Here is an 18434-nt window from a genome sequence, read left to right as displayed (position 1 = left end):
TTGGAGTTCAGAGAGTGGTGGTCCCCCCCGTCCCCCAGACACAAACATATACAGCCCTCCATAAAGGTTGGGAAGTAGAATACATTTGCCTCATCTTCCTATGACCGAGATATATTAGGCCATGGAACAGTCCATGGGAAGTGGCAGAAGCTATGTTTAAAACTAGACTGGACTACACACTTATAAATATATTGCAGATAATGTACTGGTAGATAGAAGGATGATCTAATAGGTCTTTTCCCTCTCTATCTTCTATTAATTTAGTGGTGATAAATGAGAAGGAAGAGGTGGAAATATTCCCTATATGAGGAAGAAAACTGTGTCCAATGCACACAAAAATCCATTTTTGGATGGGGGGTGGAGAGTTCGAACAGTATGGGCATGATGTTACAATCATCACCAAAGAAAAAGCGCAGGAGGGGAGTTACAAAATACATTAACAATATGCATGATTACACTATGGAGAGAACATTTACAGACATGATGAAATCATGCACTCTCTGCTTTATTACAGCTTGAGATACTTTAATGGTACATAAAAAAAATTCACACTCTGTGTTTCTGTTTTACCACCAAACCAAAGCAGGAGTGGCTGAGGTTTGAATAGTTTTCCTTCTCCTCATAAAAGGCAAGCACAACAGCCACATGGTAATTATTTCAGTTTCTGAAGGAAGCCTGCATTGCAATTTTTGTGCCTTCTGAATTTTTTGCTTCATAGTACATTATGCCTTCCCTTTCATAGACCACTGGATGGAGAATGTTCAGCTGTTGGCTAGAGCTGGGCGGTGAAACTAGGAAATCTAATCTGACAGGCACACTTTTATGTGTGTACTAATTCTCCAAGCTTAAAAGGCTGAGAGAGAATTAATTTAGGTGTAGTGAACTAGAGGCAATCACTAATGGGTGAGCATGAGAGGTTTCTTATAGGAGCTTTGGAAACCTGGTGTTTTGTACAGAGAGAGATCTCCACACTAATCCATCAGCTGGACTTGAGACAGAACTAATTTCATTGAAAAGATTTCCAAAAAAATTTTTGTTTAACATCCTAACGGAGGAGAACAACGGATGGCTAAGGAATTTGTAATGGGGTTATAGAGCTTTTCACCGCTAGATCACCAGTTCAAATCCTACTTGTCATTAGTGTACTAAAATTGATCTATGAGACATGACCATAAAACTAAGTTCCCTCCCTGGATAAGAATAAGAGGTAGGGAAGAGGAGTCAGGATCCTGATGATGGAGTCAGCTTTAGAGTGAATACACAAAAAGGCAAGTCGTTCAATGCTTAAAGTGATCTGGAAAAAGCAGGGGGTCTATTATTCCTCCAGTCTTCACATCTGCTCTATTCTCCCAGAACCCCATCAATTCTGTCCCCTTTAGGCCACCATCAATTATACCCTCCATATTAATTCTGCCTTCCCAATCCCATCTCAGCTCCTCCTGTAGCTCCTGGGCATCTTCACCCGCAGGACTGGGGTACTGCCGCAATGTCCTGCTCCCCCTTCCCAGGCCAGGTGTTCGGAGAGGGGGGTGGGACGGGGGAGGAACAGAAGAGCCATTCCATTGCTCCCTCCTTCCCACTCCCCTCCGGTGAGAATTGTGTCAGCTCCTGAGGGGAGGGGGGAAGAGAGCTCTGCCTGCTTCTTGCAGCAGCTCTGATTGGCTGTTTTTTCCCAGAAGGCAGACAAGTGGTGAAAGCAGCCAATCAGAGGGTTTTCTCTTGGGTGGTATTCAAAATGTGCTGCCCCTCAGTTACACAGCTCTCTTTTTAGAATGTATTTCCTGGGTCTGCGACCCCCTCATGATCTGGTGCGCATTAAGCACTGGAATTGGTCAATTCGTTCCAGAGGTGCGAATCACTTCTCATGTGTACTTCTGTAAAGTTAAGACACTGAATTGGCTCTTGAGATACCAGTGTTAAGTTTCAGCTGGGGCACAGACTTCCTGTGGGGCCTTGGGCAAGTCTATTCATGTCCCAGTTCCCTGTCTGTAAGAAGTGGATAATAAAGCTTCCCTATCTAGAGTGGTGCAGTGAAAAACACGTTTACTAATGCCTGTAGAGCACTCAGAAGGTATGGCAATGAGTATACAAGTATAAAAGATACCTGCACTGAAATCAGAGGAGTGATGCTGCTATTATAGAAAAATCAGGTCACAAGAGTAATATACTCAGGGAATCCACAACCACAAAGAGTTTTCCCTGGCTATGCTCCCAACAATATGATTCTTTTCATGTATATCCATGTGAGTTTCCTACTGTGTTGGAAACCGATGAACAGTTTATGCTAGCTCTCTTACTGCCCCTGCTCAGGAAGTCTCCTTGCAACAGACACTAAAATATAGTATGTCACTTTAATGTTTCCGAACTGTGTGGGTTACTGCCTGCTGGAATCAGACAGGAGGCCGAGTAATATTGCAGATCAAAGGTTTTAATCTATGACCTTATTAAATGCAAAAACCTTAGAACTTCAAGCTTGTCTCTGATAGGATTGCAGATATAGACAATGCACGCTAGACACCTTATCAGATTTGTTGAAAAGACTTTTAATTTGCATATAGAATTGGGCTCCTTCCTTATCTGGAACATCAAGTGTTGGGATGTAGTTTAGGAAATGGAAAACTATAGTATCAGAGAAAATATAGATGCTCAGTGGTTTGAGCATTGGCCTGCTAAACCCAGGGTTGTGAGTTCAATCCTTGAGGGGGCCACTTAGGCATCTGGGGCAAAATCAGTACTTGGTCCTGCTAGTGAAGGCAGGGGGCTGGACTCGATGACCTTTCAAGGTCCCTTCCAGTCCTAGGAGATAGGATATCTCCATTAAATTAATTATAACAACTTTTGCTGTTGACATGCTGCAGTGGTAACACAGAACTTTTATAACAAAATAAGAGTCCTCCTTATCTGACTAAAAAGTGCTCTGTTTCTAGAAATAATGCTTTTCCCCCAAATCAGTTGATTTACAATATTCCCGAGTCAAAACTTGGTGTTTTCACATAACTCATTGAATGAGGGGAAGCATTCACTTGTTAAAGAGAATAATGTCAACAAGTGTCTTTCACTTTTCCTTTGTTATTTTTCCTACCAAAATTTGATCTAGAAAATAAGATACAAATAACAAACTATGGGTTTGTTTGTTGTTAATATTAAAGCAACCAAGCAATGCACCTAAGTAATATAGTGCCATATGGGGAGCAATACTGCATGTGTACGGCTAACATCACATTTAAGAAAGAACCATACATAATTTATACAGAGTGAGAGTGGTACATGGCTGTCCCCTCCCTTCCTCCCCACATGAGAAGGACCTAGAGGAATTGTGTCTTAGGAAGCAGAATCTAAGTATGTGCAAGGAGACTGTGCAGGCTATACCATCCCTCCTCTACTTGCTGTGCATGGTCAGCTCCCTAGGCCAGTACAGGAAATGTCAAGGCTATAGCCCTGCCTTCTCCTCCATGCTCTTTGGGGTAGATTGCACCCCTAGGCACACACAGGAACAACTTACCACCACCCTCAAATCTATACACCAGCACAAGTGCCTGAGCATTATGACCCATGCTTTTTAGACTCAGAGTTTAAGGTCAGACAGGACCACCAGATCATCTAGTCTGACCTCTTGCATATTACAGGTCACCAACACCACCCAGCACCTGCAAATTAAATCCAACAACCAAAATTAGACCAAAGTATTACAGCCTACAGGAGATTAGACTGTTATGTACCATAGGTAGAGAATAGGAGGGATCACCTATGTGTGAGGCCCCTGCAATGGTAGGGGAATGATTAAGTGAGTTATACTTAGATAATCCTGGCAAGTGACCTGTACCCACACACTGCCGAGAAAGGTGAAAAACCCTCCAGGACATTGCCAAGCCGACCTGGGCAGAATTCCTTCCTGACCCTACATATGGAGATCAGTTAGACACTGAACATGTGTGCAAGCCAAGCCCCTGAGAGAGAGAATGCTCAGTTGCACCTCAGCATCCTGACCCTCCTGCCAAGTGTCCCAACTCCAGCATCCCCAATGCTTCAGAGGAAGGACATAAAAAATGAAATGAGGCTGAATGTCTGTAAAAAGGGGTGATTTTTTTCTGTTAAGTGTTAAGCTTTCAAGTGAAGCCCTGTACTCCATGCCTTGCCATCAACACCAGGACACTGATGTTTGCAAGATGTCCTTCAGCCAGAGAAGATGCTGGCATAATCTTGTTTTAGGCCATCCCTGATATCATCATAATACACTCAAATACTTTACAAACATTAATTAGTCTTCATAGCAGCCCCAAGAGACAAGTCTAGTAACTGCTATAAACTCCATTTTACATGTGGCGAAATGGAGACCCAAGGCCACACAGTGAGTCTTTAGAAGATCCAAGTTTAAGAATGTAGGAGTTCATGGATCCTTACCCTCTGTCCCATGCATTAGCCCACATTGTCTCATGAAAAAAAATTAAACTATGGTCTTGATCCTACAAACACTTATGTATGTGAATAGTCCCATATGGCTCAAAAGACCTAAAGTTGGCATAGGGTAAAGTTAAGTATGGAAATAAGTGGTTTTGGGATCAGGGCCACAGTGAAGACAAAATGAACATAGAACCAACAGCACTTAAAACAAATAGCCAGGATTGAATGATGTGTATAAATAACCTGGGAACACAGGATTTGAGAGTTATTGTACCATTAAACATTTTTTTCCCAGTAGGTCACATTTGTGAAGATATCCAAACAGAGAAGCACATATAAAAATGTAGGAGTATAGTGCATATAAACTAGGATAAGCATAAAACAAAGAGCTAGCTGTTGTCATGTAGCTGTATTTTACTTTCTCTTAAAAATGTTGTAGATATACATTTAGAAGTAGTTCTAACATTGATAAAGGCTCTCTCTTTACCCTGTAATGCTCTCTTCCCTTCCCCAGCCCCATCATGTACATATTGGAGTGTCCGCTGAGAGCTTCCACATTTATTGCTTGGATCCCACAACAGGTCATTATTCTTCCTCGCATTCATGACCCTTTTCAGCCATCTGGCTAGTAATGGGGTTACAAGCGATTTCATATTTATTTTCTGAGGCTGCCTGTAGCCAAATCAATGTAGAAGTAATGGCAGCCATTTCAGATTAAATGTAAAATGCTGAATTCATGTGTTACAATTCAAATTGCATGATATTGAAGACTGTTCCCTATAATTTTAGGCTGCATTTGTTTTTTGTTTAAAAAAAGTATTTGCCAGCCCCACTTCTCTAATTTATTTACAATGAATTTAAATGATTTCCTCATAGCCCAGACAATATGATTTATTATCTTTAGTACTTCTGGTACCCAAGACATTTATGGAGTATACCACTACACTGTATATATTTCTAGAAGATATTTTCCAGTATATTTCTATGGCCTTTACTTTTTTTCTTTAGGATTATGCCCCCACATGTACACACACGATTTTTTAATTGTAGTCACTGCTATACAAAAATCAGTCTAGATAAGTTTCTATCTATGTTTCACATCACAGGTCTGCATGTGCAGTTAATCATAATTCCAATAGCACCTTAGGTGTCCTTTATGCTTCATAAGACAAAGCCGGAGAGTCTGGATTCTGATCTCACACTGACTTCAATGGATTCCAATTTTGCAAAGGCCTTATCTGGAAGAGCTCATAGTTTTTGTGATTTTATCATAAGACTCATGATCTTTCCCCCCCTTAAAGCCTCAGCTCCTAGAATCCTGTGATAACGAGAATCTCAGCTTCCATTAAAAAAAATTTCTAGCCCTAGTACTTGCCAAGAAGTGCTAGGCATCTTGAAGAACTCTAGGACTCAAAAACCTGAAGATAAATAAAAATAACTCTCTTTGTGACTCTCCAATTTTAAGCCAGACTCCTGATCTTTGAATGCTTAAGGGTGGCAATACTGCCATCTGCAGACTCAGTCCTACAGCCCATACATTATTGCTTGCATGAGTAAGAATTACTCATGTGAGTATGTGTTTGCAGAATCAAGCCCTTAGTTCAAGTACATGAGGAGCACGGGACAATCAGAAGGGAGCCCTGCTGTCTAACAGGAGATGTGTAGCACGTTCCACACAGCAATGGACAAGACCTGTGGAATATGTTTCTGTACAGCCACAATGTCAGACCGGGGGAAATCCAGGCTGTGTTAAATATTTTAGGGGTAAATTTTACTCTTAGTTTAAGTCTTGGCGTCCAAAGCGCTCCTGGCTGTCTCTCTTGGAAGAGAAGCTGCCTTCCACACCCAATGTCATTTTCAAAGGGCGTATACTGTGGCTGTTGAAGCACACTAGTCATGTCAATTCAAAAGAATGCAGCTCACACCACCACCATACAAGACAGCAGCACAGTGACGTAGGGTCATTTCCAGATTGTCGTCCTGACATGAGCAGGGCAGTTACCTGAGTGAGGCTATTGCCATGAGTAGGATTTGAAATGTATTTTAGGAAGTGCCTCATACTTTCTTCTCTGTGGCTGTTGGTTATGGAGGGGGGAGAAATGGGACTACCGGCTGCTACCAAGTAGCAGTCCTCTACTTGATACCTCCACACAAGTGTTAGATAGGAGGAAGGCTTCTGCACCCCTACACAAGGGCAAGTTTCTATATGGCTGTGCTGAACCGCACCTGGAATATTGCATTCAGTTTTGGACAGCAGAAAGATAAGGAACTGGTGGCAGTTCAGAGAAGTGCCTTTAAAAATGATTCGGGGGCTGAAGGGAACTGACTTTTGAGGAAAAACTAGAAGGGTTAAATAGGTGCAGCTTCACTGGATGACAAAAGCTGGGACATAACAGCCTACAGATATCTGAAGGGTGAAAACTGCAAAGAGTGGGGAAATATGTAGCATGGTACAGGAATAATGGGATTGAATTAAAGGTAAAATTTAAAGATGAGCATCAGCAATAACTCCATGGCAGTCAGATGTATTAGGCTAAGGAATAAGTTCCTAAGAGATGTAGTAGAATCACCATTGGTGGTTGGGTGTTTTAAACAAGATTGGCCTGAATGCTACCCAGGGCTTGACTACATGAGCACTTAGGATATATCTCTAATTGGAGCTGGGGGGGGGGATTCTCAGCTAGTGGAGCCATACTTTTGCTAGCTTTAATCAAGCTAGTGCTAAAAATAGTAGTGAGCAGTGGCATGGGTTAGCCCTGCCAAGTTTGTACCCAGAGGTTCACGGGGGAGGAGTTGTACTCAGCACAGCTAGACTGTGCTGCCGCTGTCCATGCTCCCCCAGCTACATGACTATTTTTAGCATGCTAGCTTGAGTACAGCTAGCGCTAGTATGTCTACGTGAGAATCACCCATTGCTTAATTTGTGCCAGAGCTTGCCAGGCCTGAGCATCAGTTATGAAAGGAAAAGAATCGCTGGAGCCCCGGCACCTAGTTGCTTGAGCCCTGGTATCTCTTTCATTACAAATTAAGCACGGAATCACCCCTAGCTCCAAGTGTAGACAAAGCCTTAGTTTGTGGCGAGCTGGGGTATAAGTGTATCCTGCACTAGCCTGCCACACCCTAAGTATCTGCATGGCCCTGCTGCCATGCACTAAAAGTTCCCTAGTGCACTTTAATCTATTTCCATTTCAAAGTGGGGTAGATCAAAGCACACGACAGAACTTTTAGTGTGCGGCGACAGGGTCCACATGGACACCCAAAGCACAGCAGGCTAGTGCGGGATAGATTTACACCCCAGCTTGTCATGAACTAAGTGTTCATGTAGACAAGCCCCAAATGTTCAACAGGAAACAATTTTTCAGTGGCAGGAAAATGGACTAAATGATCTAATAGATCTTTCCCACCTCTAACTTCCACGATGAAAAGCCATGGGCCAGCTCCCCAGCTTTTGAAAATCAGTGTCACTCCATTGAAGCCAGTGATGTTATGGCACTTTACATCAGTTCAGGACCTGGCCCTGTCTCCTCTCTTTATAATATCAAACTGGGCACAAACTGTACTGCCATTCCTCTACCAATAAGTTTGCTTGTGATAAGTGGGGCACACTAGGAAGCATCAGATGTACTGAATCTGTTTTGGGAAAACATTGTACCGTTTGGAGGCATCACTATGGTGCCAAAAAAAAGAAAATCAACCATAAGTAGACTTGCTAGCATTTAAGATTTATAGCTTATTCTTCCAGAAGGCTGTGGTAATTAGCAATGCAGGAGGGCTTGGGCACAATCCAATGCTTTACTAGACTGTGACACTAGAGAAGTGCCACATTGCTGGGTTTAGTTGAGGTCAAGTTCGGGACATTGTTTTGTATACAAGCAAGTTGCTCTCCTTTCACTTGCCCACTATGGTGGCTTCTGAGTCACTGCAGGTCACAGGCCAGCCAGTAGAAAGGAAGGAGCATGGGTGTGGGGCTACTTGGTCCCACCAACCAACCTTCTTATCTCTGCTAAGAGGATGAGGCAGCTGCAGAGGCAAATGGAGTTTAATGTTAATCTACACAACTCCAACATAAACCTCTTTCAGAAGCATAAGACCGCATCTCCAAAGGGAGCCAATGGATGACTGACATGATGCTTGCAACTATTTAATAAAGCTAATTTATCAAAATCAGCTTAGCCCTAGAGAAGTTGACCTGATCTTGATGCAAGCTGGCCTGGCCCTTCTTCACTCCCTATAGCAAACTGCTGCAAAAGTGAAGACAAGGAACAGGACAGATGAATTTCTCTTAAATAAGATGGGAATTACAAGGTAAATATGAAAGTTAAGCTTCATATATTTGTACAAAAACATCCAGTAAGATGAATGCAAGTTGAAAGGAATAAGACACATTCTGGCTTAGTGCCAAAAAATCTCAGGCCATCTTCCTCTAAAAATGTCCCTCACAGCTGGCTTGAATGTATTTTTGAACATTTAAATCACACACAAGGTAGGACTCCCAATTCCACACAGGATTTATTTGTATGTTACTAGTATGTGGGTGGGAATGTGCAGTGTCTGATGGAATGCAATATATACTGTTAGGATAGCTACAGATGGTGCAAGATATAACAGTAAATATAGTCACAGATTAAGCACGAGGCTTTGATACTACATTCCTTAAAATACTCCTGAACAGTCAAGAAAACAAACTGAAACAAGATTAATAAATAACAATATTATAGGATGGCGAGAGGGGCCTCCAATGGTCTAGCTCAGGGATAGGCAACCTATGGCACGCGTGCCGAAGGCAGCACGCAAGCTGATTTTCAGTGGCACTCACACTGCCCGGGTCCTGGCCACTGGTCCGGGGGGCTCTGCATTTTAATTTAATTTTAAATGAAGCTTCTTAAACATTTTTAAAACCTTATTTACTTTACATACAACAATAGTTTAGTTATATATTATAGACTTATAGAAAGAGACCTTCTAAAAATGTTAAAATGTATTACTGGCATGCAAAACCTTAAATTAAAGTGAATAAATGAAGACTCGGCACATCAGTTCTGAAAGGTTGCCGACCCCTGGTCTAGCTTCTGAACAAGACAGTCAACGCACTAAAGAGTTTACAATCTAGATGGCAGAGACAAAGGGAATGGGAGGGAAGGCAATGGAGGCACAAGATACATTAAAGGACTTGCTCGAGGCCACACAGGGAGTCTGTGGTTAATGAAGGACTTGAACACAGAGCTCTGGAGTCCCAATCTAGTGCCTTAACTACAAGACAATCCTTTCAACCTAAAATTAAATTTAGGCCCTTTATTTGTTATGTTATTCACAAAGGGGGCCCCAAGTTAAGTGTAAAAGTCATGTTGCAGGCCTTTCCTATTGTAACTGATATAAAATTCAAGAAATATGCATTATTCTGCATGGACAGCATTGTATCTTGATATTAAATGAGGTCTCGAGTCAGTCAGCCTTGTTCATGTTTTGTAGCACTTTACTCTGAAAGGTGCTCCATTGAAATAGATAGCTGTCAATGCAGCTGTTTGGGATAGTGAACTGGATTTCTATTCCCTGAAGAATGTGAGACTATTAGTGGAAGAGGATATTACTCAGATATAAATAAATAGAGATGTCCTATCTCTGGAAGGGACCTTGAAAGGTCATTGAGTCCAGCCCCCTGCCCTCACTAGCAGGACCAAGTACTGATTTTGATCCTGGTTCCCTAAGTGGCTCCCTCAAGGATTGAATTTACAACCCTGGGTTTAAGCAGGTCAATGCTCACACCACTGAGCTATCCCTCCCCCTATGACTAGGAATGAAAGAACTAGGCCCTGCAGAGGAGCAGGCTTCCCTAGAGTGTCTTGCAAAAATATATTTACTTGAAATTAAAAAAAAAAATCTTTAAAAAATAATGATAATAATAATAATAATAATAATAATAAAGACATCCTTATAATGGAATATAGAACTTGGGGGAAATTGACTTTTGACACCCTTTTCTTCAGTTTTGATGAAAAATGAGGTGGGGGAGACTGACAGAATTGTCACATTCTTCCCACATCTAAATTGCTAAGAGTTCATTGATAGATAAATAAAATAAATTGCAATTACCTCATCTGGATACAATGTGCATTCTATGAGGCACTACAATCCTTCCAATAAGTAACACATAAGTAGTTCCAGCGGCTTCAGTGTTTTTTCCTTTCTTGATTGACACAAGTGGCCCTGAAGCCTGACATTTGAGTACTTTTAGAACCATACAGTATCTTGTGTCATTAATATTCTTCTTAGTTGTTATGGACCAAATCTTGCAGTGTCTATTCATTGTTCACTCTGGTCTAATTCCCATTCATTTCAACTGGAGATCTGGCCCCATAAAGTCAATCTACACGGATGGATAACCATGTCCTTCACAAAGAACAATCTAAATATATAATTTTTTCGAAAATATATTGCTCTTTAATTTAAATGAATGCTCCCTTCAAGTTTGGAGGCAGGTTTTGTAGCCGGTAGTTGCTAGAATACAACAGTGAGGAGGGCAATATACATTAAAGCAACTTATTTTAAACACTGTTCATTGAAGAGCCACTCTATCCTCAGTTAAACCAGTTAAATTGAGAGTTACTCTACTGAAGTCATAGGATGCAGAAAAGACAGAAGTGTGCAATAAATGTTTCTGTTCTGTATTTGGAGGAACAGAACATGATATAGTCTCATCATATGGTGATTGCAACACTTTTCCCATTCCACTAGTATCTCTAGAGGATGTTAAACAGAAGCTACTATCATTAGATATTTTAAAATCAGCAAGTCCAGATAACTTGCATCCAAAAGTTTTAAAAGAGCTGGCTGAGGAGCTCACTGGATCATTAATGTTGATTTTCCAATAATCCTTAGAGCACTGGGGGAGTTTCAGAAGACTGGAAGAAAGATAATGTTGTGCTAATATTTAAAAACAGTACATGGAATGACCTGGATAATTATAGGCCTATCAGCTTGACATTGATCGTGGGCAAGATATGGGACTTGATTAGTAAAGAATTAAAGGAGGGTAATAGAGCCTTAAAAACTAACTTGATATCTTTTTTGATGAAAATATAAATCTGGTTGATAAAGATAATAGTGTAGATGTAATATACTTCTACTTCTGTAAGGCATTTGACTTGGTACCACACAACATTTTGATTAAAACACTAGAACTATATAAAATAAACATGGCACACATTAAATGGATTAAAAACTAGATAACTGATAGATCTCAAAATGTAACTGTAAATTGGGAATCATCATTGAGCAGGTGTTTCCAGTGAGGTCCCATAGGGATTGATTCTTGGCCCTATGCTATTTAACATTTTTATCAGTGACCTGGAAAAAACAAAATCAGTGATAAAGTTTACAGATGGCACAAAAATTGGGGGAGTGGTAAATAATGAAGAGAACAGGTCACTGGTACAGAGCGATCTGGAGCATTTTGTACACTGGGTGCAAGGAAACAATATGTGTTTTAATACAACTAAGTGTAAAGGTATACATCTAGAAACAAAGAAAGAAGGCCATGTTTACAGGATCAGAGACTATACAGGATCAGTGACTGTGAAAAAGATTTGGGGGTCGTGGTTGATAATCAGCTAAACATGAGCTCCCAAAGTGACGCTGTGGCCAAAAAGGCTAATGCAATCCTGGAATCCATAAACAGGGGAATCTCAAGTAGGACTAAAGAGGTTATTTGACCTCTATATTTAGCATTGATATGGCTGCTGCTGGAATACTGTGTCCAGTTCTGATGCCCACAATTCAAGAAGGATGTTGATAAACTGCAGAGGGTTCAGAGAAGAGCCACAAGAATGATTAAAGGATTAGAAAACATGCTGTCTAGTGATAAACTAAATAGACTGATCTCTTTGAGTCTAACACAGAGAAGATTAAGGAATGACTTAATCTAAATGGGGAACAAATATTTGATAAAGAGCTATTCAATCTAGCAGAGAAAGGTATAACATGATCCAATAGCAAGAAGGTGAAGCTAGACAAATTCAGGCTGGAAGTAAGGTAAATTTTTAACAGAGAGAATAACTAACTACTGGAACAATTTACCAAGGGTCCTGGTGGATTCTCCATCAGTGGCAATTTTTAAATCAAGATTGGATGTTATTTCTAAAAGATCTGCTCTAGGAATTATTTGGGGAAAGTTCTATGGCCTGCGTTACACAGGAGGTCAGATTAGATGACCACAATTAGTCCCTTCTGGCCTTGGAATCTATGGATTTGCTGAGCACATTTGACCCCTGAATGCATTATGGTTTGGGATTTTTCTGCCTTCCTCTGAAGCATCAGCTATTTAAATGCCAGTCTGATCACTGATCTGATATGGCAAATCCTACATTAATGTGCACCCTATCCACAGCTTCCTGATAGCACTGAATAACTATGACCCACGTATGGAAAGAAAAGTATCTAAGAAATCCAAGTGTGTTCTCTGTTGCAAGTTATTTCTCCCCAGGGAGAAGGTGCTTCAAACTCTTCTCAAAACCCCCTTCAAATTCTTACTCTGCTCCTTCTTTCAAAGCCCACACACTGTAGTAAAACACCCTCTAGGGGATGTCCCCATTAGTTGAAGATGTTACTGTTAGTGTTTTACAGAACAGTGTTATAGCCTGAGCTACATTTCACATCATGATTATGTCCTGTCTGATTGGCCAGGGTGACTTTGTCATCACCACTGTGTTTAGACATAGGTCTTACTGGGAAGGTGCTAACATGGTTTCAAGTGTCAATGTAAACAGGGTCTACAACTAGAACTGCTTAAAACCTGTTTGTTTAAGTTCACATGCATGCTATGACTAAAGCCTGGCAGGTTTTGTTCAGACAGGTTCGAACCTTTTAATTGCACTTGGAGTTATAGATTAACATGAACCCAAGACAGGAATGCAAACCCAGAAGGGCTAGTTTCATACAAATGGAGATTTAGGGTGCAAAATATTGTTGACAAAGGTAGTCCAGTCCATTTCTCTCCAAGTAGTAAAGAGTATTCACTGTGACAGAAAGAACAGAATCATACTCCAAAGTGTGCTCTTATTTCAAAGCATTTAAAGCAAGAGGGACCTGCTGAGTGGCTATACGTACTAAGAGAACTCGCACATTTGAGAACGAAGAAGCAACAGCCCCGAATGCCTGCCCTTCTGCAATTATCTTAAGCCTCCCTTACTACTTACTTTTCCTTCATAGCCTTCAATCCATCTTCTCTCCAAAAAGAAATAATTTGCACTATTACCTACCTCTTGGCTTCAATTTTTTTCCTCCGCCTCCCTAATTGGTGGATGATGTATCAAATCAATTCAATCATTGCAAACCTTTATTAAGCGCACCAATCACTCACCTAGGACAAGATTCAGTACCCCAGGGGAGATAGATTAAGAACTGAGTAAAAACTGACTAAAAAGAGCCTGATCCTGAAAGATGCTGAACACTTTCAATTCCCCGTGTAATTACGGTACTTGGGACAGCATGTCAGCAATACGTTGCAATACCTACAGAAAGAGATGTGTGTGTGTGACAGAGAGACAGTCCCTAACATTAGTAGCAATCTATTTCCAAGCCTCTTTCCTGTGTAACTTTCTATTTAAAATTCACCTTTACCCCATGGTTTATCCACCTCATAATTTCATTTCACCTCATAATAACTTAGTTAACATTTCCTCCTTTTTTGGTCTTCAGACAAATGGATTAGCAGAACTGTTTTACCTTATGCTTTTGAACTTGGCATAAGTTGGGTTGCTCTAAACAGTCAACCTTTCCTGGTCTTGTTTGCTTCCAGAGATGAAGTTTGCATTTGATTTTTTTAAATTTAAAATCAAAGAAAAAGCCCACAATTTTACATATTCATCAGAATAAGAAGGAGCATCTACAATATGCACCTTGAGTGGCTCCCTCTCAGCAAATGCTTGTACTCTGACTGTAGAATGAAGAAACTGTTGGCTTTGGTATACATTATGAGAAAAGAAAGGGATCTGGAGGGGTGGACTTCTAGCCTCCACCTAAGAAACAAATCTGGAAGAAGAAAATCTTGGAATCTCAGCACCATTTTAGTATTAATATTTCTTCATTGAAATTAACTGTCAAAAGCAGTAGCAAATATTGTAAATTAAACAGCCTGGGCTAGATCCTCAGCTGGTGTAAATTAATCTGGTTCCATTAACACTGGGAGAACTACACTGATTTTACACCAGGTGAGGATCTGGCCACTTTTTTTACTGCCTGTAGACACATTTACCTTAGAATAACACCAATAAGTGTATTGGAGACAAGGGTTAATATCAGACTGCTTTGTCCTCACTGTCTTCTCACCAAAATTGGCTTTACGCCCATGTAACTTTTTCTTATTTCCATGGAGTTACTTCTCATTTATACCAGTGTATGTTAAAGGAGAATTTGGTCTAGTTTATTGAGACCATCTGAACTAATCTAACTCCTTTGAGGTTCACTTGTCACTAATCCTAGTGGAAGTTGATGAGTATTCATTTGTTATGATTTTCTCTATTACAATCATGTCGTCAATCCATAATGAATAGTCATGGATAGATATTGCCTTGGGATGTTAGCTGTCATTGCAGGAGAACAAAAGAGAAGTCATTTAGCTTTAAGAACTAGTCAGGTCATATTAGATGAATGTTTGGAGGATTTTTTTTACCCCCACTGCCAAAAAGTGTTTACACGCTGGCAAAGTATTTGAAGAACCCAGTCTCTCTCGGAAAAGAAAAGAGAATATGTACAGTTCCTCTTATGAGATGGCCTTCCACTGTATCCCAAACTTACAACATTTCCCTCTCATCCACATCCTCAGGCGGGCTTCTCTAGGTTATAGGACAGAAAATAAGCCTTTACTAGAGGAATGTTTCCCACTGAAATTCCTAGTAGCTCTATCACATTAGATGCCATTCTTTTTTGAATATCTAATTATGAGGGAAAGAATCTCCAGGGCATAACTGGTAACATCACAGGTTATTGTAGTTAAAGTAGGATCTTAATTAAAAGGTTATTGTAATTAAAATTCAAGATCACCATTTTTTTCTCTCCTCACATACCTGGTCTTTTGCGGTAGTCTCCAGAGTTGACTATAGCAATTCGACTACAGCATGACTCCCTGTAGCAGCACTTAGTCCTATACAGCTTCTACATTTGGAAGCCTGAAATTATACTTCAAAATCCCTTATTAATAAAGTTGATCCAAAAATGACCATTTTATTTAATTTCATTTCATTTCGTCAAGGTTTGACATTTTGAAAAATGTCAACAAACTGATATTTAGGGTCCTAAATAGGAGATTCTACTTAGGTACCCATGTATATGAATTTAGGAGCCTAACTATATATATAGATTTAGGAGCTTAATTAAATGCCCAGGTTTGAAAATTGTCCAGTTTTATCATGGGCCTCTTTCTTACTGATAGAGACACGTTTGGGGGGGAAATTGTTTCCCCCCCTCATTGAATCCCATAAGATTTCAAAGGAAGCATCTCCTCCTTCACCATAAAAGCTGCAATTGCTTCACTTCTATTACTGCATGTATTTCTAAGAGAGTTCCTGTAGTATTTGGACTCTACCAAATTCTGGTAGGATCAGCTCTGAATGCAACTTTTGGCAATCATTCCAACTCTCCAGTCCACATAACTGAAATGTGATAAACCACATTCAAGCTAGGCAGCCCTAAAACAATTGTATATCAAACTAACCTGGGACCCAGGCACAAATAGATCTAAAGAGAGGTATTACTTGGCTGCTTCATTCTCTTTCACTGGGATTAGAACTGGGTTAAAAGATGGTAAGACATTTTTGCAAATCTTTTCACAAATATCTTTTTATTTGGTTGAAAATTTTCAGCAAAAATTCTGACCAGGCTTACATGGGATACTGTTTTCCCCAATACTAAAATTATCAACTATCCCAATTAAAATAATAGATCATTCCTATAAACAGAATATTCTGAAGTCAATGGGAGGTTGTCTGGAACATAAAACAGAGCAGAATTTCTAACCCTACCTGCTGTCCTAATTTCTAGCTCCTCTACCCTAAATACTAAGCACACTTTTATACCACTTTCCACTTGTGTGGTTTTACTGAGAAAAAAACTACACTTTTTCTAGGCAAATACTAATAGTCCCCAATTTACTGTAATCTCTGTAGAGTTATATGCAAGATCAAAATTTGGAACAGATAAAAGAGAAACGTTCTTTTTGACAAGTAATTTTAATGTAATGCATTAAAATTGTAATGACCTCATTCTGTCAACCCAGGGAACATATATATCATAGAAGAAAACAGAATAGTGATATTCTTCAAAAATTGTATAAATGCACTCCATATTACCTTATGTATATATGACTCTTGATCTTCTTTTACTGTAGTGCTGATGTTATTGTTACCATATGGTTGGCCATGTGCCCTTCATTTACCCAGATTCAATGGTCCAACAAACAAGGGACAAAATAAAATTGGAATCATATTTGATGCATGTAGCTGATGAAATGGTATGTAGAGGAATAAGAAGTAGGCCAAATGAGAATAGCCTTTGCCAGTGCAGTCTTACAAGAACATAAAAGTGGGTTCCAATAAACTTTATGAACTTAACTCACTGTGACAAAGGTTTCTTTAATTTGTGAGCAAAATACAATGGCTACTCAGAACAACTATACTTACTGTTTTCCCCACCCGAACCCTCCCTATGCTGTCTTAGGCTTTGTTTTGAAAGACCTCCTTGATCGGGGAGCACTTAAGGTAAAAAAAAAAAAGATTCAAATACCCATCCCAATGATCTACGTCTGTGCTATTTCACTTTCTTCTGTGGATTAATCTTGGCATTTGCCTTCTAGTCAATATCAACCTTCAGTAAATCATGTTCAATCATTTACCTTAAAGTATGGGCTTCATTTTCATTCAGCTACACAGTAAAGCTTTGTTTGCTTAACTGGATTCAGACAGTCTGAGTCAGCCAAGCTTTTCACAGCGAGAATTTTAGAATTTTAGAGTATTATCTCTGTGCAATGATGTCTTGCTAACCTGAATGCATATTTGTATTCCTTTAAGTCTGGGAGGATGGGGGGTGCAAAAGAGTCAGCTTTCCAGTCTCAGCATCAAGTTACAGTCCTGTCCCAATTTCCTCTTACAGTCTCTCTCCAGTTGGTTGGATACTTGGGTGACTTAGCTCTCAGGGCAAACCAAAAGTGCCCCCTTTGAAGGAAAATGAAAGAATACAATAAAACCAAGAGATTTCTCCCCCTCCCAGACAAAGTCCTTCTTCCCATTGGCATCAGAGAAGTTCCCTCCCTCCCTCTCATAGATTCATAGATTCTAGGACTGGAAGGGACCTCGAGAGGTCATCGAGTCCAGTCCCCTGCCCTCATGGCAGGACCAAATACTGTCTAGACCATCCCGGATAGACATTTATCTAACCTACTCTTAAATATCTCCAGAGATGGAGATTCCACAACCTCCCTAGGCAGTTTATTCCAGTGTTTAACCACCCTGACAGTTAGGAACTTTTTCCTAATGTCCAACCTAAACCTCCCTTGCTGCAGTTTAAGCCCATTGCTTCTTGTTCTATCCTTAGAGGCTAAGGTGAACAAGTTTTCTCCCTCCTCCTTATGACACCCTTTTAGATACCTGAAAACTGCTATCATGTCCTCTCTCAGTCTTCTCTTTTCCAAACTAAACAAACCCAATTCTTTCAGCCTTCCTTCATAGGTCATGTTCTCAAGACCTTTAATCATTCTTGTTGCTCTTCTCTGGACCCTCTCCAATTTCTCTACATCTTTCTTGAAATGCGGTGCCCAGAACTGGACACAATACTCCAGTTGAGGCCTAAACAGCGCAGAGTAGAGCGGAAGAATGACTTCTCGTGTCTTGCTCACAACACACCTGTTAATGCATCCCAGAATCATGTTTGCTTTTTTTGCAACAGCATCACACTGTTGACTCATATTTAGCTTGTGGTCCACTATAACCCCTACATCCCTTTCTGCCGTACTCCTTCCTAGACAGTCTCTTCCCATTCTGTATGTG

Source organism: Emys orbicularis, chromosome 2 (genome assembly GCF_028017835.1).
Source record: "Emys orbicularis isolate rEmyOrb1 chromosome 2, rEmyOrb1.hap1, whole genome shotgun sequence".
Classification (NCBI taxonomy): domain Eukaryota; kingdom Metazoa; phylum Chordata; order Testudines; family Emydidae; genus Emys; species Emys orbicularis.
This window is presented reverse-complemented; position numbering follows the sequence as displayed.